Source organism: Salmo trutta, chromosome 16 (genome assembly GCF_901001165.1).
Source record: "Salmo trutta chromosome 16, fSalTru1.1, whole genome shotgun sequence".
NCBI classification, from domain to species: Eukaryota; Metazoa; Chordata; class Actinopteri; order Salmoniformes; family Salmonidae; genus Salmo; species Salmo trutta.
In genome coordinates, this window is record NC_042972.1 from 42,319,721 (window position 1) to 42,342,548 (window position 22,828).

At 44.2% G+C, this 22,828-nt stretch overlaps 1 long non-coding RNA gene across 1 annotated transcript; it reads left to right on the forward strand.

The window, feature by feature from the left end:
• The first annotated feature begins 13,145 nt into the window (after positions 1-13,145).
• LOC115149875 (uncharacterized) lies at positions 13,146-13,899 on the forward strand. The gene is made up of 4 exons (XR_003866988.1): positions 13,146-13,255; positions 13,376-13,501; positions 13,655-13,758; positions 13,860-13,899. It is a non-coding gene; the product is annotated as an uncharacterized LOC115149875 (long non-coding RNA).
• Positions 13,900-22,828: the final 8,929 nt, after the last annotated feature.

A 22,828-nucleotide genomic window follows, 5' to 3' on the forward strand; every position in this document is an offset into this window, starting at 1 on the left:
CTCTCTCTCTCTCTCTCTCTCTCGGAGGTGAGGAGCGAAATGGAGACCAATTAAATTACCTCAATATTACACTATGATGTAATGTACTAGGGTGTATTAGGGTCAAACTGAAATATTGTCATCCATGGATGTATACCGTGTTTACACTTCAGTAGAGGTGCTTGGTTAAAATAACTGGGGAAGCCAAACTAGAAAAGAAAAAGCCATATTACAACCCATGTGTTGTGATAATTACGTTGTTTGTTCTATAACCTGTTAGTTCATATGCCTTGCAACCGTGATATATAGGTCTAAAGGCAGAGACAATAAGAAGACACAGTAGCAGAATAAATTCAACCACACCCTTGTTTCATAAAAAAAAACATAGAGCAACCTCTGTCTGGTGAAGTCCACAAAGCATATTGCATGTAACAAACAGTTATATGACCTACAGCATGGTCAAGCAAGTTTCTGATTGCTGTGTGTGTGTGTGTGTGTGTGTGTGTGTGTGTGTGTGTGTGCGTGCGTGCGTGCGTGCGTGCGTGCGTGCGTGCGTGTGTGTGTGTGTGTGTGCGCATGCTCGTGCAAGTAGAGAAACATGTTGACTCACCCTACTTGTAGAGAAATGCCAATGCCTACCTCCTCTTTTTCATGTTGACGAAACGGTCTATCCCTATGTCATACCATATACGCTTATATTTTTTGTTGTCCTGCCTAACATGCTTGCTCGCTAGCCTGACTTCCTTTCATTGGCAACGTTAGCTAGTTAACATTAGCCTTCTATATCTACCTATATTGAACTTCCCTTTTCTCAGGCCAGGGGCACAATGGTATGAATTAATGGTTGGATCAGAATCGCCGTTATAATTATTAGCCAGTACGGAGAAGTAACCAAAACCACAGGTCCAAATCCCTATCTCCATCCATGGCTAATTTAGGAAAGAGATTTTAGCTAGCTAGTTAGCCACTGGAGGACACATCGAGGTGCAGCAATTGAAGTTGTTTCTGTCAATGGCGTACGCTCGCAATGCGATTTGATAGGAGAGATGCAAAATCCAAACTGGCTTCTCTTGACACTTTTTTTTGATGTGCCAGGACCATTCACAGTTGAGCTCATTCAGTTTAGCTCAATGCTGATTGACTATTGTTTTATATTTTATTATCAAGGGAGACCAAATGCACGTTGGCTTCCCTTGCATTCAATGCTATGGGCGTCAACAATGTCATACTCCTTTGTACCAGACAGCGTCAGATTGATGGCCTACACATACAGAGACAGAGGGGCGCTGTTCCGCTCGCTTGGATGCTTTCTCCGGAGAGATATGTTCAGCCTCTTGCGAATTGACTTCATATATTATTATTATTTTTTCTTGGTCAATTTTTTGAGGAAGCCTGGCTTCCCTTGGTATCCATGAATACACACCACTGTCCACTGCCCATTGGGTTGTTCTACACAGTTGGACGACATTGAGTTTCATACAATGACAGATGCTTTTATGACACCTGTGTGTGTGTGTGTGTGTGTGTGTGTGTGTGTGTGTGTGTGTGTGTGTGTGTGTGTGTGTGTGTGTGTGTGTGTGTGTGTGTGTGTGTGTGTATTTTACAAGCATGAGATAAGAAAAGCAGGACTAATTAATTAGTTGAGCATTCAGTTGAGCATTCAGGAGTAGAATGCAATTTACAGTATGATGTCACTTTTAACACATCACTATAGAGACACTGCTGCTTTCCTGATGCTCCTTAAACGCTGTTGTCCCGGGTCAGTTCACGGCTGTGACATTCCCTCTCTCTTCCCTCTCAGGGCTAACCTTTGATTCTGACAGGAGGCTTTAAATTCGCTGCTCCCCCAAATTATCTCTGACCCCTTAGTGTGGTCGGGTCAGTGCTTTAGCTTCTCTCTTCAGATAGAAACCAACCCCAGAAACAAACCTCACCTCCCTTCTCCTCCTCACCTCTCTCCCAGCTAACAATTCTAGGGAGGTAGAACGTTTTTGTAATGTTACTCGTAATGTTCCTCTGATGTTTGAGTGTCCAATTTTCCGTTAGTTTGTTAGCAAAAACCTTCTGAGCACCTTTTTATCATGTTTTGGCGTTAGAGTTAGGAAAACATTCCCTTAATGTCAAACAGAACATATCCTAAATGTGTTTACGATGTTCTCAGAATATCCAATATTAATGTTCTAGACACGTTTCATGCACAGGAGGTTGGTGGCAACTAAATTGGGGAGGAAGGGATTGTGGTAATAGCTGGAGTGGAAAAGTCGATTAGTATCAACTACATCAAACATATGGTTTCCATGTGTTTGATGCCATTCCATTCGCTCCGTTCCAGCCATTATTATAAGCTGTCCTCTCCTCAGCAGCCTCCACTGATTTCATGGGACATTGCAAGAACATTCATGTATCCAGTTTTCTGAGGGTTAGGAGAACATGCCATCAACGTCCCACCAAACATACACGGAACATGGTTGCCATGTACTCAGAACATAAGATCTTAATGTTCTAGACACATTTCATGAGAACGTTGTAAGAACATTCATGTCCAGTTTTCTGAGGGTTACGAGAATCATCAAATCAAATCAAATGTATTTATATAGCCCTTCTTACATCAGCTGATATATCAAAGTGCTGTACAGAAACCCAGCCTAAAACCCCAAACAGCAAGCAATGCAGGTGTAGAAGCACGGTGGCTAGGAAAAAGTCCCTAGAAAGGCCAAAACCTAGGAAGAAACCTAGAGAGGAACCAGGCTATGAGGCGTGGCCAGTCCTCTTCTGGCTGTGCCGGGTGGAGATTATAACAAAACATGGACAAGATGTTCAAATGTTCATAAATGACCAGCATGGTCAAATAATAGTAATCACAGTGAACAGGTCAGGGTTCCATAGCCGCAGGCAGAACAGTTGAAACTGGAGCAGCAGCATGGCCAGGTGGACTGGGGACAACAAGGAGTCATCATGCCAGGTAGTCCTGAGGCATGGTCCTAGGACTCAGGTCCTCCAAGAGAGAGAAAGAAAGAAAGAGAGAAAGAAAGAGAGAGCATACTTAAATTCACACAGGACACCGGATAAGACAGGAGAAATACTCCAGATATAACAGACTGACCCTAGTCCCCTGACACATAAACTACTGCAGCATAAATACTGGAGGCTGAGACAGGAGGGGTCAGGAGACACTGTGGCCCCATCCGATGATACCCCCGGACAGGGCCAAACAGGCAGGATATAACCCCACCCACTTTGTCAAAGCACAGCCCCCACACCACTAGAGGGATATCTTCAACCACCAACTTACCATCCTGAGACAAGGCCAAGTATAGCCCACAAAGATCTCCACCACGGCACAACCCAAGGGGGGGCGCCAAGACCAGACAGGTAGATCATGTCACTAACCCACTCAAGTGATGCACCCCTCCTAGGGATAGCATGGAAGAGCACCAGTAAGCCAATGACTCAGCCCCTATAATAGGGGAGAACATGCCATCAACGTCCCACCAAACATACATGGAACATGGTTGCCATGTACTCAGAACATAAGATCTTAATGTTTTAGATACATTTCATGAGATCATTGCAAGAACATTCATGTGTCCAGTTGAAATTCTGAGAACATGGTAACCACGTTCTGGGTAAGTTCTATTTGACATTAAAGGGATGGTATCTTGGAAACATGCCTTGCACATCACGGGAACATTCCAATGAAAATAAATCTTAAGGGAACGTTCTCTAAAGTTGTGGGAACATTTGTTGTTAGCTTGGCTTCTACTCTGCTCTCACCACAGAACAACATCAATCAATTACCATGCAGTCAGACGATTTATGATTATTCAACTTCTGGACAGTGTGGGATAAGGTGAGGGACAACAGTGAAATTGGACCTTGAATTATGTTCCTGGTGCGTTTGTGAGAGACTTATTTGTATTATCAATATGGAACTTCTCATCCCTCTTTCTAAGCCTTTAAACATTTGCTTTTGATTTCATATTTTTAGACACAATTGAATTGATCTGATTTGAGAGACATTGTATGTTAGGGTCCAGATCCATTTTTGGTAACCATGTCTAATTGTTTTTTTCAGATGTGCAGCAGTACTTACAGATGACATGTGCTCTCTCTGCTGATTGGTAGAGGTACTGCAGGCTGGCTGAGAAAGCTGAGAGGGCTAAATCAGATTGTGACTGAATAGGGCTGGATACATTGAACACTGATACTGTTATTGACAAAACACCATGATATAATGATAGTTGTTTTGATTTCCTAAAGGGATACTGTGAGATTCTGCTTACCCAGAGACAGATGAACGTGTGGGTATAATTCTTATGTCTCTGCATGCAGTATGACGGAAGTTCGAAGTCTGGGAAAAACTGGTTAATTGCAAGAATCTCACAGTATCCCTTTAAGCTTTGATAAAATACTGCCTCTTGAATTTGATACTTGTGATATTCACTGATTGAAAGTTTATTATCTGGAGACCATACTAAACAATAGTGATATCAGTATGCAGCTGGCACCCACACAACTGTTTGGTAAACTTGAGATCTGCCTCAAATCCCATGTCAGCAGAATTACCATACACTCCCCTCCATATGTATTTGGACAGTGGAGCTAAAGATTTGGCTATATACTCCAGCATGTTATATTTGAGATATAATGTTTTATATTAGGCAGCAATTCATAATGTCAAGTATTGTCATACAAATATGCTTTACCATTTATTAATGAAATCACTTTTTGTGTCTAGTTCTCCCATTTGAAGAAGTCAAAACACAACAAAAACAAACTGCAAATGCATCTGATGAGTTTGTAGTCACAAGCTTGCTGTCATCATTGTGTGCAAGGAATATGGGACCAAATACGAAACGTTTGACTACTTTAATACCATATAAGTGAATTTGTCCAAACACAACTTCTTCACCAAGGGGGACTAGATACATAAAGTGCTTTAATTTATAAATGGTAAAATAGATACATATGAAAATACCCTAAAATAAAAGGTGACTTTCTGTACTGTTGCCTCATATGAAACATTTGATCTCAATCCAAAATGCTAGAGCATAGAGCGAAATGAAAAAATGTTGCTTCACTATCCAAATACATATGGAGTAGGGTATATAACAGAAGGTAGGCATCTTCAAATATAGACTCCCTTTTAACAAAGAAAGGACAGGGGGCTTGGATTAATGTGTTGGAACCCAATCCCTCAGATATATGGATTCACTGGATGAAGTACAAAGCTAACCATAGACTTTTTGAAGCTTCTATGTCATCATAGTGTGTGTTAAAAAAAATACTTTTTTATTATTATCCACAATAGTGTCTGAATTTATTAACACTCTTGATAAAGATGAGCAATAATGACTGTATAATATAAATAATTCAAAGACTGAGCTATATTATGTGCTCCAAAAAATTGGGAAATTATATTATTTCAAACTAATACAGTTGCCCAGAGAAATACATTTTGTTTAACAAGTAGGGGTCAAAATTAATGACACAGCTCAAGATTCTTATAAATGAAGTAGTCAAAAGTTTAGTATTTGGTCCCATATTCCTAGCACACAATGACTACATCAAGCTTGTGACTCTCCAAACTTGATGGATGCATTTGCAGTTAGTTTTGGTTGTGTTTCAGATTATTTTGTGCCCAAATTTATGGTAAATATTGTATCGTGTCAATTTGGAGACACTTTTATTGTAAATAAGAATACAATATGTTTCTAAACACTTCTGCATTAATGTGGATGCTACCATGATTATGGATAATCCTGAATGAATTGTGAATAATGATGAGTGAGAAAGTCAGGGTCAAAGATCATACCCCCAAGACATGCTAACCCAGAGCGTGAATAACACCATGACATTTGGGGGGGGTCTCTATTGATGAAATTGCCTAATAATAAAGACGTCATTTAAACGGTAAAAAGGAATGACCTTTTAATGTGGCATGAACATAACCAGTCGTTATATTTTTATCTGTATCACGTCTACTCCCGTTCCCCTGCTCAGGTGCTGGACGTCGCCGGTCTACTAACCACCGGTCCTGGCAACCCATCATAACACCTACCTGGCAACCATCATTACGCATACCTGCACCTCAGCATGAGGCACACATGGACTTCCTCACTCCGTGATTACTTCCCCTTTATCTAGCACTCCATTGTATCACCCATTATGTAGTATTGTTTCCTGTTTTCATGTTTAGACGCTACTCCTGTTTTTGTATTCACGCCAAGTTCATTCCTATTAAACTCACCGACTGCACCTGCTTCCTGACTCCCTGCGTCTCCGTTACAGAATACTACCTCACAGAATGGAAGCAGCAGCCAACTGAGACATCTCTCGGATGGTCGGCGAACAGGGGTACCTACTTCGCCAACACCACAACGAGCTGGCGCAATTGGGGATGACTATGGATGAGGTCCTCTGCATTCTTCAACATCTAGATCTTCAACAACGGGAATCACCCCCAACGAGCGGTGGATCTTCTACCATGAGTCAACCCAGTGAGCCAGCACCCCAGCCCATTCAGCAGTCTGCCCAGGTCAGCGATGCCCGTTTCTCCCTTCCGGACAAATGTGACGGGACTCCATCCAAATGCCATGGATTCCTCCTCCAGTGCTCCCTCTATTTTGCTCATCAAACGGGAGCCCCCACCACTGAGAGGTCCAAGGTTGCCACGGTTATTCCCCTGCTGACTGGGTGGGTGTTGGAGTGGCCTACGGCTGTCTGGGAGAAAGGAGAGGAGGAGCTGGGTTCCTATGGGAGGTTCATCGCTCTGTTCAGAAGAGTCTTCGATCAGCCACTGGAAGGCAGAGAGGGGGGGTGAGCGCCTAGTCTAACTACGGCAGGAGGACCAGACCACCACGGTGTACACCCTCACCTTCTGTACTGTGGCAGCATCCAGCGGATGGAATGAGCCGGCGCTGAACACCTTATTCAGAAGAGGATTGCGCAAGGAGGTCCAGACGGAGTTGGCATGCTGAGACGTCACCCTCTCATTGGACACACTCATTACGAAGGCCAACCGTCTGGATAACCTCCTTCAGGAGCGTCGGCATTCCCATCGCCTCTCTCCCTCCTTCGCTGACCGATCTGTGTCAGAGTCTGAAACCATGGAGGAAGGGGCCACACGGCTCCCCACGGCTGAGCGTCACCTTATTGTGGTCAAGAGGGGTACCAGCTTCAATGGTTCCCTCTACGTCCCAACCCGGGAGCCACTAGAGCAGAGGGACGGCCCCGTGATCATCCGTTTCCCGAGGTAGGTGTGAGTATTCCATCATCATCATTCTCCACCAAACCCTTTTTAGTACTGATTTCACTAGTTGGCTGTCACTCATTTGTTGTTTCTACAGCTCTTGTGGACTCTGGTGCCATGGGGAATTGTATTGACCAGGCCCTTGCCTCATCCCTGAACATAACATCATACCCGCTCTCCTCTCCGTTCAAGCACTGGATAACCAACCACTGGGATCTGGGACAATCACACACATCACAGCACCACTCACCATCACCGTACAGCCTCCTGGAGGAGTACATCCAGGAGGCTCTCCCAACAGGGTTTCATCCACCCATCCATTTCCCCTGCATCAGCAGGGTTCTTCTTCGTGGCCAAGTAGGAGTGGGGTCTTTGTCCATGTATTGACTACATAGGTCTCAATGCCATCACCACCAAGTACCACGTCCCCCTTCCGTTGGTGCCGGCGGCCACTGAACAGCTCCGTGGGGCACGTTTTTTTTTTTAACCCAGTTGGACCTATCGGAGTGCCTACTATATGATCCACATCCGGGAGGGGGGAGAATGGAAGACTGCCTTCAGCACAGTGTCTGGGCACTACGAGTACTTGGGGATGCCTTATGGATTAGCCAATGCTCCATCAGTGTTCCAGGCATTTGTGAACGAGGTGTTTCGGGACATACTTGGGTGTCAGGTGGTCATCTATATCGACAACATCCTGATCTACTAGGCCACCTTGGAGGAGCACATCGCCCATGGGTAGTCCTGGAACGCCTCCTGGAGAACCATCTGTACCTCAAAGCGGAGAAGTGCCAGTTCCATCAGGCTGCTGTCTCCTTCTTGGGATATCAAATCAGCCCACAAGGAGTGGTTATGGAGGAGAGGAAGGTAGATGCAGTCAGGTCATGGCCAGTCCCAACCACCATAAAGGGACTACAATGTTTTTTGGGGTTTGCCAACTTCTACCGCCGCTTCATTAGAAACTTAAGTTCTATCGCCGCTCCTCTCACCTCAAAGGTGGTCCCCATAAGTTGGTGTGGAATCCTGCAGCCGATGAGGCCTTCCGCCTACTGAAGGGGCTTTTCACCTCTGCCACGTTGCTGAAACACCCAGATCCTACACTGCCCTTCATGGTGGAGATGGACGCCTCAGAAGTGGCTGTGGGGTGATCCTGTCACAACGTCAAGGTAATCCACAAAAATTGTATCCATGTGCATACTACTGTAATGGGAATTGTAATGTTCGTGCTTTTCTTATAACTAATGTCTGTGTTCTGTTCATGTGCTGTTCTATAAACCAATTTCTGTGTTCATGCAAGTGGCTGACTGAACGAATCCTCACTATCAGTATCTGCAATTTGGCATTAGCCCAGACCTTGTTTTGAGAATGAAAGATATCTCAGTTTCAAGGTCTCAGCTTAGAGAGAAGAAGCCTTGTGTGGTATTGGTCTGTCACATGTTATGAACCAGTATTGGTAGGTCACATGAATGAAACAAAATGTTAATGAATTATGCTACATCATGCAAATATAACCTGTCTGTGTATAGTCATATATAAGAAAACTGCTGGGACTGCCCAAGCAGAGCTCCTGATTGACATGTGTACTATGGTGCATTGAGTTGGTTGGAACCTCTCCACGCGCTGACAAATAAACAATGATTCATATTAAGTGTAAGGAACGAATCTGCAGAAGAGAAGCAGGTACGGGGAGATGACATTTAATTAGGAATGGACATGCAACAGGACAGGAACAGCATCAGAACTGGGAAACACAAAGACAGACGACAAACAATGCAGCAGTGGGGAACAGAGCTGGGAACTGACAAATATAGTGGAGGTAATAAACAGGTGATTGAGTCCAGGTGAGTCCAATATCGCTGATGCGCGGGACGAGGGAAGGCAGGTTTACGTAATGATGGTGGCAGGAGTGCGAAATGCAGGGCAGCCTGGCGCCCTCGAGCGCCAGGGGGGAAGAGCGGGAGCAGGCGTGACATTAAGATTAACTTAAAGTGTCCCTGCGTAAGAATTTCCACAACACTAGTCCAATAAACTGTCTCCTGTGAAAATAACTATGTCGTTAGAGATCGGGAGCTCCTGGTGGTGAAGTTGGCATTAGAGAAGTGGAGACTCTGGCTGGAGGGAGCCATTTGCCCGTTTCTCATCCTCACCGACCATTGGAACCTGGAGTACATACGGACAGTGAGGCGGCTGAACCCGCACCATGCAAGGTGGGCACTTTCCTTTACCAGATTCAACTTCACCCTGTCATACCGCCCAGGTTTAAAGAACATCAAAGCCGATGCCCTGTCCCGTCTCCGCGATTCGGAAGAGGTTCCGGTCCTGAGTGCGCCCATCATACCACCCTCCCGAATCGTTGCCCCCGTGCTTTGGGACATGGACATACGCCAGGCTCTGGAGAGGGAACCCGCGCCTGCTACCTGTCCTCTGCAGCGCACCTACATTCCCACGGAGGTAAGGGATCGGCTATTGACCTGGGTGCACACATCCCTTGCCACTGGACACCCAGGTATCACCCGCACCACTCAATCCATCTCTGTTAAGTACTGGTGGCCCACCTTGGTGCAGGACATTGCCCGCTATGTCAACTCCTGCTTCATATGTGCTCAAAGTCTCCCTGGCACGCCCCAGCAGGGAAAGTCCTTCCCCGTGTCTCAGCAGCCTTGGTTCGATCTGTCTATAGATTTTGTCACTGATCTTCCCGTCTGATGGTTTCACCTCTGTTATGGTTGTTGTGGACAGATTCTCCAAATCCTGCCATTTAATCCCTCTTTCTGGTCTCCCGACCGCTCTCCAGGTCGCTGAGCCATTGTTCCAGCAGGTCTTCCGGCACTATGACATTCCGGAGGACATAATTTCCGACCGTGGTTCCCAATTCAGGTTGCGAGTATGGAAAGACTTCATGGAGAAGCTGGGGGTCACGGTCAGCCTCACATCCCGGTACCGGCCTCAGTCCAACGGGCAGGTGGAGAGGACCAACCAGGACCTGGGGAGGTTCCTGAGAAGTTACTGTCAGGACCGGCAGGGAAGTGGGCCTGTCATGCCAAATAGTGTCCCCATGCTAAAAAGTGCCCCCTACCCCCGCGTCACAATGGGATTCGATGAGTTCTAGCTTGTGTTGCTAGGGTTGTTACTAGAATTTGAAAAATTCTGATCGGATTACATAATGAACCAAATCGCCCTTTGCTATGTTAGTTGCTTGGCTCTATTTTACCCCGTAGCGGTCGCGAAGGAAGGAGGACGTGGGCAGTTCTAGTTCTATTTCAGCTCATCAGCGCTCGCTCAGTCCGCACAAAATTTTGACCTCAGAATTGTTCTCCAAGGATGGTGTTTTTGACAGTGATAAACTGCTGACTACCTGCTGCTTCAGAGGATCGAAAATACTGGAAAGAGAACACTCTTTCTTTACCATATATTTGTCTTCATATAATTAAATATTGTTAAATAGGAGCAAATTATTTAAGCTGTTTTTGCATTGACGTTGCTAGCTAGTGTACTTATTGACTTCAGCCTGCCTAGTCAGCTAGACAGCTGCAGTTATTGTGGCTTTCTGTTTGTATGTAGCTTGCACTTCAATGGCATTCCTCTAGGAGATGTTATTTTTATCTTTCCAACCAGGCCAAGTATTATGAACGCACCACTGATCTCGACAAGAGGCGCAACATTCAGAGAAATTCACAATTCAGGATATTGTTAAGCAGTTAAGTTCTATTAGATAACTGGACGGATTTAGCTATGTGCAACCATTTTTCAACAACCATTTTCCATCTAGCTAGTTGGTCATCTACATGTTGCTAGCTATACATATAGTTCAGTGGAGGATGCTGTGTGGCAGATGGCTCATAATAATGTCTGGAATGGAGTAAATGGAATGGTATCAAACACGTGGTTTCCATGTGGTTGATAACATTAAATTGACTCCATTCCAGCCATTATTATGAGCCGTCCTCCCCTCAGCAGCCTCCACTGATAGTCACGCCTGCTCCCGCTCTCCCTCCCTGGCGCTCGAGGACACCAGGCTGCCCAGCTCTACGCACTCCTGCCATCATCATTACGCACACCTGTTTCCCTCGTCACGCGCATCTGCAATTCATTGGACTCACCTGGACTCAATCACCTGTGTTATTAACTCCCCTATATCTGTCTGTTCCCCAACTCTGTTCCCCGCTTCAACATTAATTGTCGTATGCCATTGTGTTACCCAGTTCTGACGCTGTTCCTGTCCTCTTCCATGTCTGTGCAAAATGAAATGTTCACTTCCTGTACCTGCTTCTCATCTTTTGTGTTGGTTCTTACAGAATGCTGAAGCCACTATTTGAAGCATCAGAGAGTGCTGTTTTTTTGGTCTTGGTGGTGACGTCGGGTCCGGGGCCGCTTCCGATGGAACCAGGGGTGCCTCAGCTGGCTCGTCGGGCTTCCACGCCCTAGCTGGCTCGAGAGGTTTCCTTGCCCTGGTTGGCTCAGCAGGCTCCCATTCCACGGTAGGCTTCTGCCGGATCATCAGGGTTTTACGCCTCAGCCGGATCATCAGGCTCCTACGCCTCAGCTGATTCGCCAGGCTCCCACTTCCCAGCGGGATCATCAGGCTTTCACGCCTCAACCGGATTGTCAGGCTCCCATGCCTCAGCTGGTTTGCCAGGCTTCCATGCCTCTGACGGTTCGTCTGGCTTCTACGCCCCAGCCGGCTTGTCCAGCGCCCATGCCTTGGCCGACCCATCAGGCTTGCCCTGGTGGGACGCCGGGTGGTACTGTCACGCCTGCTCCCGCTCTCCCTCCCTGGAGCTCAAGGGTGCCAGGCTGCCCAGCACTGCTGATATAGTTATATGCCTGTCATATGGAGGTATCTAGCTGTAAGTTAAACCTGATTAATCAAATGGATAGGTGTAAGCAATTATGGTAATTCCAAATGCCCTTAACTAGGTGTCTTCGCTAAACAGACACAGAGGTTGGGGGGCTGGGGGCTGAAAGTGGAAGAGGTGGGAAGAGACTGGCAGACAGACAGAGAGAGAAAGACAGCAGTGCAAATGTATTTTATTTTTATTTATATAACTAGGCAAGTCAGTTAAGAACATTCTTATTTACAATGGCGGCCTACGTACTTAGACTTGAGTATTTCAACAACTCTTCTCTTTCAACTTGTTAGGCAAGCATATGTACCTATGAAGGAAGGATGGCCAGCCACACAGGAGGGTGATTTTTACTAAGGAGAAGGAGGCTGTGCTGACCGAAATGCATGCTGGCCATTTCAGAGTGAAGCGCATGATTTCCAAAATTAACCTACACTTCTTCTGACGGGAAATTTTCAAGGTGGATAGCTGGGCAAGTAAAATAACCTTTTGTTTATCATAGTCTATTATATCTGAAATTATTGCGATGTCAAAGAATGTTCTGTCAGAGAGCACACAATTTTCAATTTGTCACTTTTTTCTTAAAGGTCAGTACCCTGTCTAGCCTACCAGAAGTTTGAGAGGGAAAAGACTGGCGCTGGAGGTGAAGCCCATCAAGCATGTTATAAGTTATATTCTGTCACCAATGGTTTGTTTTATTTATTTTTTACAATTTGTCTTTGTTTTCCATGGCAGATAATAAAACATACTTCAATATCTTACACTGTCAATAGATATCTCTCTCCTACCTTCTCCTCCAGGTTTGGTGAATTGACCAACCAGACACTCAAGACTGCTTTGGGCAAGTCCCTTGATTGGTACCAGGAAGGGTGGGAGAACAACCTGAAGGTAATTCTCTTTGCACACAACAGCAGCATCCAGGCCTCCACCGAGTACGGACAGGAGCCGCAGCGGTTTACTGAGGGAAATAATGCAATTGTATATACATTTATTGGATATACTGTAGTCTTTCTAATTTGTGATTGACTTAGTGTTGTTTGTCTATTGTTATTTTTATACAACGTACTTTCAGATCACTGAAACTCCACCTGATGTGATGGAAGTTGTGGAACCAGATCAGAACTCCTTCGAGGACCACCTTCAGGAACGGACTGAGAAGGATGTGGAGGTTTTTGACCAGGTAAAAATGTCCGCGGTAAAAATGTCCACTGTTAATTTATTTCATGGCCCTCCAAGAGATATTTAAGAGATGTATTTGTAATATGAAATATAAATGCATTTATTCCTGTTATCAATCAAGGTGAGACTGACCATCAACACGGCGCAGGAGAAACAGAAGGAGAGCTAACGGCGCAGAATCAAGAAAGGGAACAAGTGCTACGACATCCGGACAAGTTACTTGATTTGGAAGAAGGACGAAAGGAAGGTGAGACCTGGGAAACCTCGCAGCTCTTTCGCTCCTTAACCATCTGTTAAAGTGGACATAAAAAATCGCAGACAACAACTATTTGCATTTGCACACAAAATAATCACTAGTTTTTTTTCCCTAACACTGATATTTTTCTCTTTGTCTTCCTAGGGTTACCTCGGTGGAAGCCAACAATCTTCTACAGTTGGAGCAGTTGGACGTTCGACCACTGAAGGCACTGACGCCCTACACTTCAGTGAAGCCCAATAGACAAAGTATGTTAAGCTTTGGTTGACATTTGAAAAAGCAAGAAATGGTAGTTATGCTGAGCTTCTAAAAATGAACCTCTTCAATTTACCTCTCCAAATGACTTTAGGACCATCAACTGTCCGAGCCCTCCAGGACGTATCTCATCCACCAGAACCAATGAGTTCGGATCAGTTCGATTCTCTGTGTTCTGAGTCAGAGGGGGACCAGCTTGAGGTAGGCTATACCTTCCAAAATTGTTAATGTACATATCTCCCATTTATACCATTGCACTAATCCATCAAATTTTCTCACAGTAAATTGTAACCTGTGTGTTTGCTTGTTTACGTCTCTGTCTCCTACCCTGTTCCCTTTAACTCTGCTCCTGTTCTCCAGGACCTAGGGGTTCTGCCCAACACCCAGACGTGGATCCACCTGATGTCCTCCACTACCAACCACCCTCCAACTTTTTATTACATCATCTACAGCTACTGTTCTTGTCATTATCTGCTAAGATTTTTTTTTTGCTCTATCATACTGGGCACACAATGTGAGATACACAGATTAACTAAAAACACTAGCACTGCAAACACTCAGAACAAAGAGAGCAGCAGTGACAAGACTGGCTGCCTGTTGAGAACAAGTGACAAGCAGAACCTCCAAACCACACTGCAAGCACCTCCCCTATATTCCAGAAACCAGAATTCAGTATTTTAGTCTGATTGCCATGTGAGTGTACAAAACAACTATCAAAGAGTATGTATTAAAATCTTAAATATTGCCATGTTGATTTTCACAGGTGTTTCACAAGGTGTTCATTATTGTAAATTGTAAGGTATCCTTTGATGGTATTTATTTGTTTCACATTATTCATTGTTGTATCCTAGGACCTACAATAGATACACATGTATACAACCACCAGGGTGTACTAATGAGCTATGCGAGATGAATCATAACAGTGGACTACTGAAATTATATTATATCAGTGTAGATAAGGGAAGGGCAGGTTAAAATAAAAACATGACATCCAGACAAGCCAGTGTATGAATCAAACAGATTTGCGTAGAAATGAAGTGGAAATTAGCTGACTTTGTGATCTGTGAAGGTAAATAACTTTAATGAGTCAAGCAGATTACACGTTTCCGAAACGTAGTAACGTTTAAAACATGGATTTCATGTTGTAATGTTAACAAGGTACCCAAAAGTAGTTTATAATAATGTTTTCATTTTATTAGCTAAGCAAAACTTGTTTAAACAGCAAAATTGTTGTGGAAATCACCTTTGTTTGCATATCTATGATGAAAAGAACGGAATTTATGTTGTAATGATCTAAAAAATTGTAATCATTATGTCATCACACCATTGCTATAGCAATGAACACAAATAGTTCATCAAATTCCATTGTGACGCAGAGAGGGAAACTTTTTTGTCATGACTGGCCCGGTTTCTTCCCTGTGCGGAGTACGCCCAGAACTCACTTCGTCACTCCCCCACCGGGCTGTCTCCCTTCCAGTGTGTCCTGGGGTACCAGCTGGCCCTGCCCTGGCCTTGTGGACCCCGAACCAGACCGAAGCCCCTGCGGTGGACGAGTGGTTCTGTTGCGCAGAGGAAGTTTGGAACGCTGCCCACATGAGGCACCAATGTGTCGTCCGCTGCCAGAAGGAGCAGGCGGATCGCCACCACAGTGAGACTCCTGTGTTCCATCCTGGTGATCAGGTCTGGCTCTCCACCAGGAACCTCTCACTCCGCCTGCCCTGCCGGAAGCTGAGCCCCCAGTTTGAGGGGCCATTCAAAGTCCTCCGGCGGGTCAATGCGGTAACATACCAATTACAGCTTCCCACTAACTACTGGATCTCAACCTCTTTTCACATTTCCCTCCTCAGGTTGGTAGTTCCTGGTCCCCTGGCTGATGCCGAACCTCACGACACCCCTCCACCTCCCCTGGACATCTAGGGAAGCCCCGCCTATGCTGTCAGATCCCTCCTGGACTCCCGACGTTGTGGGTGTCGGCTCCAGTACCTGGTGGACTGGGAGGGGTATGGTCCAGAAGAGCGGTGTTGGGTTCCGGTGGACGACATTCTAGATTCCAACATCATCTGAGATTTTCACCTTCGCCGACCGGACCGGCACGCTCCTTGCCCTCAGGGCGGTCCCCCTGGCTGGCGTCGTCCTGTGGCTGGAGCCGCACGTTGGGGGGAAGGGGTACTATCACGTCTTCTCTCACTTCGGCGCTCGACGTCGCCGGTCTACTAACCACCGGTCCTGGCAACCCATCATTACACCTACCTGGCAACCATCATTACGTACACCTGCACCTCAGCATGAGGCACACATGGACATCATCACTCCGTGATTACTTCCCCTTTATCTAGCACTCCATTGTATCACCCATTATGTAGTATTGTTTCCTGTTTTCATGTTTAGACGCTACTCCTGTTTTTGTATTCACGCCAAGTTCATTCCTATTAAACTCACCGACTGCACCTGCTTCCTGACTCCCTGCGTCTCCGTTACAGAATACTACCTCACAGAATGGAAGCAGCAGCCAACTGAGACATCTCTCGGATGGTCGGCGAACAGGGGTACCTACTTCGCCAACACCACAACAAGCTGGCGCAATTGGGGATGACTATGGATGAGGTCCTCTGCATTCTTCAACATCTAGATCTTCAACAACGGGAATTTGTATTCACTCCATGTTCGTTCCTATTGAATTCACCAACTGCACCTGGTTCCTGACTCCCTGCGTCTCCATTACAATCTGATTGTTAAACAAATCACTTCAAGAAGTAGGCTACCTGTGCATGTTTGTCCACTCCAAAATAATTCCAGCATCCAAACTACATGTAGCCTATACTCGTGCCATTTGATGAATGGAAATAGACATATGTTACAAAACACCAAACAGTGTGCCTCATGACATTCAGCCATTGCTATTGATTAGGCCTACATTAATTGATGCGTCTTGCTGAATAACTGACTTCATTTGTAGGCTGAAAAGTTGGGACACCTGAAATAGTTCTGAAAGTGTCCTGGGAAAAATGGGATGGTCACCCTAACACACATGGTCAACTTACTAGACTAGGCTACAATGTGTATTACCATGAACTTCTAATAGGCCTACCGGTAACCAGTGATGTAGTGGTAAAACAATTGGTGGGTAAACTCTGACGGTCACAGTACAAAAAAAAGTAAGGCTCCCTTTCAATGTATTTTTCTGTGAAATGTGGGTAAACTGTGTTTACGTGCGCTTACCCTGTACTGCTGGTAGCCTACTCTCTCAGCCGACGCAATTTTACACACATGAACATGTAGCCTACATTCAATATAATACATGAGTTAAATTAAAATGTGTTTTACACCCTAGTTCATGAGTTGTCCATAATCCTTGGAGTCGTCACAGATGGTGTGACATAAAACTCTACCTTTCTTTCCTTACGTTAATGACATTTATGACAGTGTTGTTCTTCATTATGAAGTATTTAATAATTGCATTAGAACATTTAACTGTACAGATCATGGATCATTGGAGATCTAGGAAAATGCACTGTAAGTGTACAGTCGTGGCCAAAAGTTTTTAGAATGACAAAAATATTAATTTTCACAAAGTCATTTTCTCTGATGAATCCCCTTTCCAATTGTTTGGGGCATCTGGAAAAAAGCTTGTCCGGAGAAGACAAGGTGAGCGCTACCATCAGTCCTGTGTCATGCCAACAGTAAAGCATCCTGAGACCATTCATGTGTGGGGTTGCTTCTCAGCCAAGGGAGTGGGCTCACTCGCAATTTTGCCTAAGAACACAGCCATGAATAAAGAATGGTACCAGCACATCCTCCGAGAGCAACTTCTCCCAACCATCCAGGAACAGTTTGGTGACGAACAATGCCTTTTCCAGCATGATGGAGCACCTTGCCATAAGGCAAAAGTGATAACTAAGTGGCTCGGGGAACAAAACATCGATATTTTGGGTCCATGGCCAGGAAACTCCCCAGACCTTAATCCCATTGAGAACTTGTGGTCAATCCTCAAGAGGCAGGTGGACAAACAAAACCACACAAATTCTGACAAACTCCAAGCATTGATTATGCAAGAATAGGCTGCCATCAGTCAGGATGTGGTCCAGAAGTTAATTGACAGCATGCCAGATTGCAGAGGTCTTGAAAAAGAAGGGTCAACACTGCAAATATTGACTCTTTGCATCAACTTCATGTAATTGTCAATAAAAGCCTTTGACACTTATGAAATGCTTGTAATTATACTTTGGTATTCCATAGTAACATCTGACAAAAATATCTAAAGACACTGAGGCAGCAGACTTTGTGAAAATTAATATTTGTGTCATTGTCAAAACTTTTGGCCACGACTGTAACTATGCCTATATTACATTTAGTTGTGGTTTGCCATGAAAACAGTTGTCATGGGCACAAATCCAAAACAGTGTAGGCCTGTGCCATTGCACAGTCTAGTGCTTCTAACTGAACATTAAAACCTCTTCTTACCAAAAGAGTCTCCTTATATGCCTATTGTCATTAACGTATAGCCACTTGTTGGATGGATTGGATGCGCATCGGTGTCCAGCTCTATTTGTGTTTATTAAGGATACGCATTAGGCAGCAGCCACTCTTCCTGGAGTCCTGCAACATTAAGGCAGTTATATTTAATTTACAATGTTACATGACATTACATTTCATAACACTTTTCACAACACATTACGTGTGTTCCCACAGGCCACTACTCTACTACCACATATCTACAATACAAAATCCATGTGTACGTGTGTGTAGAGTGTGCGTCTTATCATGTGTATGTGTGTCTGTGCCTGTGTGTGTCTCTTCACAGTCCCCGCTCTTCCATAAGGGTTATTTGTATCTTTTTTTTCCTAATCTGATTTTACTGCTTTCGTCAGTTACCTGATGTGGAATAGAGTTCCATGTAGCCATGGCTCTATGTAGTACTGTGTGCCTCCCATAGTCTGTTCTTGACTTGGGGATTGTGAAGAGACCTTTGGTGGCATGTCTTGTGGGGTATGCATGGATGTCCGAGCTGTGTGCTAGTAGTTTAAACAGACACCTCAGTGCATTCATCATGTCAACACTTCTTACAGAAACAAGTAGTGATGTAGGTTGGTTGTCTAATGATATCGTTGACCATCGTCAGCCGACCCAGGGAAAAAACTGATATTGATAGAGAATAATGAAGCTAAACAAATGGTCTACTTCTTCTGGGCATGGATGGCAGGGAGAACACCAGTCACCAGTACCTGTACCTGACAAACAAAGCAATGAGCACTCTAAACAGCTGACTGACAAAAGCAAACAATGATAAATCAACAGATAAATCTAATGCATTGGAATAAAGGACATTTTATATCAAGGAAATTCAGCACTACTGAGTGGACAGTGCCGCCACATAGAAATAAATGGTTTAGACCATGATAGAGATGTAGGGGTGTTTGTTTTATTTGGAAGCTTTCATTTTCATATTTACCACTGTAAAACATCACCCCTGCATTTTAGACAAATAGTAGACAAATTAGTGACCCCCCTCAAAGTTTTACTTTTGTTACATTTAATGTAAGTCCCCCCGACACCCCCGTAATTCACACCTTGTACTAACCTCCCTTGTTATCGATAATGATGAGAGGTGGGGGTGGGGGGGGGGTATGATCTTTAACCCCCTATAACTTTCGCACCATTTTTTGGGGGGGCACTTTTTCTCCTCTCCTCCACTTCTGACTCCTTGTGCTGCCATAGAAATAGAATTAATTAAACGGGCGTCCCCATTCAAGTCAATTATGGCATAATGGTGGCCATTGCGAGTGTACCCACAGAAGCAAAGTAGGTAGTAAAATATGTGCTAAAATACGTGCTGTGATTTGTTGATTCAACTCAACTGACTTCAAGAAAAATAGATCTCACTGCATGATCTATATCAGTTAACATCATTTGAACATTCTACATTACCATGGAAATGATTGCATCACAATACCAGGTATTCATTGCGAGTGTACACGTGAGTTTACCAATCATATTCCCAGGGTAAGAAGTTCCAAGCCCATTCTATTAATTCTATTTCTATGTGTGCTGCTGTGCTGCTGCTGCTGCTGCATTGTGCCTATGCAACCGAAGACTCCTTTGCAAGGAGCAATAAGAGTCCATTATACAGGAGAAACTGAACAAATCCCCGGCCATTCTATCTTCAGTCAGCTGTTCCTTCAAAACAATGTTAAACGGTTATGACGGTTATTTTATTTTCATGACGGTCTTCATCCATCACCGTCAGTTACAGGTTTATATGGTAATTGTGCCAGTCATACACACAAACAGCTAACATTCCACTCCCTGCCACTGGCAAATGACAGGAGTGGCAAGGAGTGGAATGTTATAGTTTAACAGAGACGGCAACCAGGCTAACTGTTGCATGCAAAATCTGACTTGAGATGTCTGAGAGGCCTGTACATCGTCAGGCAATGAAGGATTTCTGCAAAAGTTCAGGTTACGATCCTTCGATGTGAGGAGATGTGAGCAATATCGTCAACAATGTCATAAGACACAGACAGAATGACAGAATGTCAACAATGGCATAAGATAAGTATCTATGGCATGAGTAAAAATGTAGGCTAAATCACCCTGATCTGCATGACATTATGGTAAGTTATTATGCAGCTTATTGTACAGAGATAAATCCCTCTATCAGAAGGCTAGAATGAGCTGGGAGAACTGTACTACTGTGATTTGCAAATGAGAGCTGTGACGTCTATTTATATTGATGGAGGCAATTATCGTAAAAACCTTTGAAATTAGCACACAAATGGGTTATTATCACAAGGAAGGAACATGAGTCTCTTGGGTTTTAAAGACACATTATGTCCAGTGCAGCTTTATCTGTGTCTTTTGTTGAAGGTCAACAGGCAATTTGTTAATTTCTGACAGTTGATACAGTATATGGGATGATTGATTTTTTATTATGTTATAACAACTGGACAATGAATGTCTTTTCCCAGCCATGTGGGAAAACACACACACACACACACACACACACACACACACACACACACACACACACACACACACACACACACACACACAAACACACACACACACACACACACACACGCACGCACACACATTTCCATTGTATCTGATGCTGACTTCCTCTATTGTAGTGGCCAATCTTTTAACCACACAGTCTGTTGCAGACCACATCATCTGTTATCTTTCTCTCTGTGTGTAAATTCTATGTTATTAGTAATAGTTTCAAAGAAGAAGTTTCCTTATAACAATGTCTTATTGAGATCACCTGTAAGTTGATTGGGGCTCCTAATGTCATTATGGAAAATGCTTTATTTAGTACAATTAGTACAATTTCCCTGTGTGTTCCATGCCACTAGATGGCAATATAAGATCATGAATGGTTCAAATAATTTCTCAATTCTTTTTCATCTAAAAGTCGATTTCTCCCTTAGCTCTGCTCTAAGTCTTTGCAATCTGCAAGGTCGTTATGTCAACATTAGCCTAGCAAGGCTTAAATAACATATTATCCTGTCCAGCAAGTGGGACATTGTAAACTGTATTCATTGTAAAATATTGACAATTTTGTTCATGTTGAGATGTAATAATTGTACGGTAACTGATGATCAAATCCTTGTAGCTCTGCCTCCACATGGTGGCTGTGTAATCGTATCTTAATCTTATCGTGTACAGTAACACTGTCTCACCAAAGTCACCTGTGCTCTAATATCATACCGCATTATCCAGCATGGAAAAAAGACAAGTTTATAGAGTACTGAATATTATGTTAGCAACAAAGGAACATTACAACTTGACAGATGAAATCACAATTTAATCAAATAGCCTACTATCAAATACAATGTTATATTATTGCTAAACTTGTACAAAGACTAATTTGCAAGTATGTGCGTTACGTGGAGACTCCCGTTATAGAGGGCTGTGTCACATGACCCTGTGAGAGGAATCTCAGATAGTCCATATTCCTAGTAAGGCTGAGCGACACCACAAAGAGGATTGTATTACAAGGCATGTTTGTGCATATTTCACAGAAATAAAGGGTTTTCCATCTTTATTGACCCATACAGTCGATGACAGTCAGTGACATCCCCCCCAGGAGAGCAGCAGTGGCTCTCCTCTCTCTCTCCCCTGCTTGAGGAGTGTCTGTAGCAGAGCCACATCGATCTGTATAGCTTTGCCATGAGAACCACTCAAAGACAATTCATTCTCACCAAGACAGGGACTCCAGCTATTGATCTATGTGCAGGAACTGACTGGGGAGGGGTGGTTGACTGGAGGGTAGATTAAATCTCCTTTTACACATGTGGTCCCTTTCTGCAGGCTGTGGCCACTGTCAGCATAGAACATTGACTTGCCGCCACGCTGCAGCCGTGTCCCTGCATGTATGTGGTAAGCTGTAAGCTTGACGAGCAAGGCTAGTCATTGACTGACTCCTGTCCAGTGATATAAAAAATATAATCTCTGAAGATAGTAGCATTAGAAGCCTCAGGCCAGGCTGTACAGTATAGCTCTGTGTGGTCCATAAATAAAGCACACCGAGCTGCAGTGCTGATATAGTCACCTTAGCCTTGATCCTCCAACTCCTAACTCAGGATCTCTAGAATTATCTGTAAAGCAATAGCAGACAGTGCTAATTGTGAGCAAATGTGAGAAGCATTTTCTCTGTAGAAGGTATTGCTCAAGGTTTGGTGGAGTGTTAAAGTGGTGGAGCATCACCTGCTAGAAGGCAATCAGGCTTGGAACACAGATTGGCAGGCAGATTTGTCACCCTGGTGGCAGAGACAGACAGTGATATGTTGCTGTAGTCCAGGATGAGCGAGGCTCAGCTCAGTTAAACAAGATCAGCCAGGGCTTGGGGGATACACATTGACAGCCATAGAACACCTGTCCATGCATCCATGCATCCTCATCTCTGCTTGACTGACTGACAGCTCAGGGGAGGCTCTGAAAGATGATGCAGCACAACAGGAGCTGTGTGTCTGGTGCTGTATGGTGTTATACAGTATAGAGAATATCATCAAATCAAGCTTTATTTATACAGCACCTTTCAGACATGGAACGCAACGTAATGTG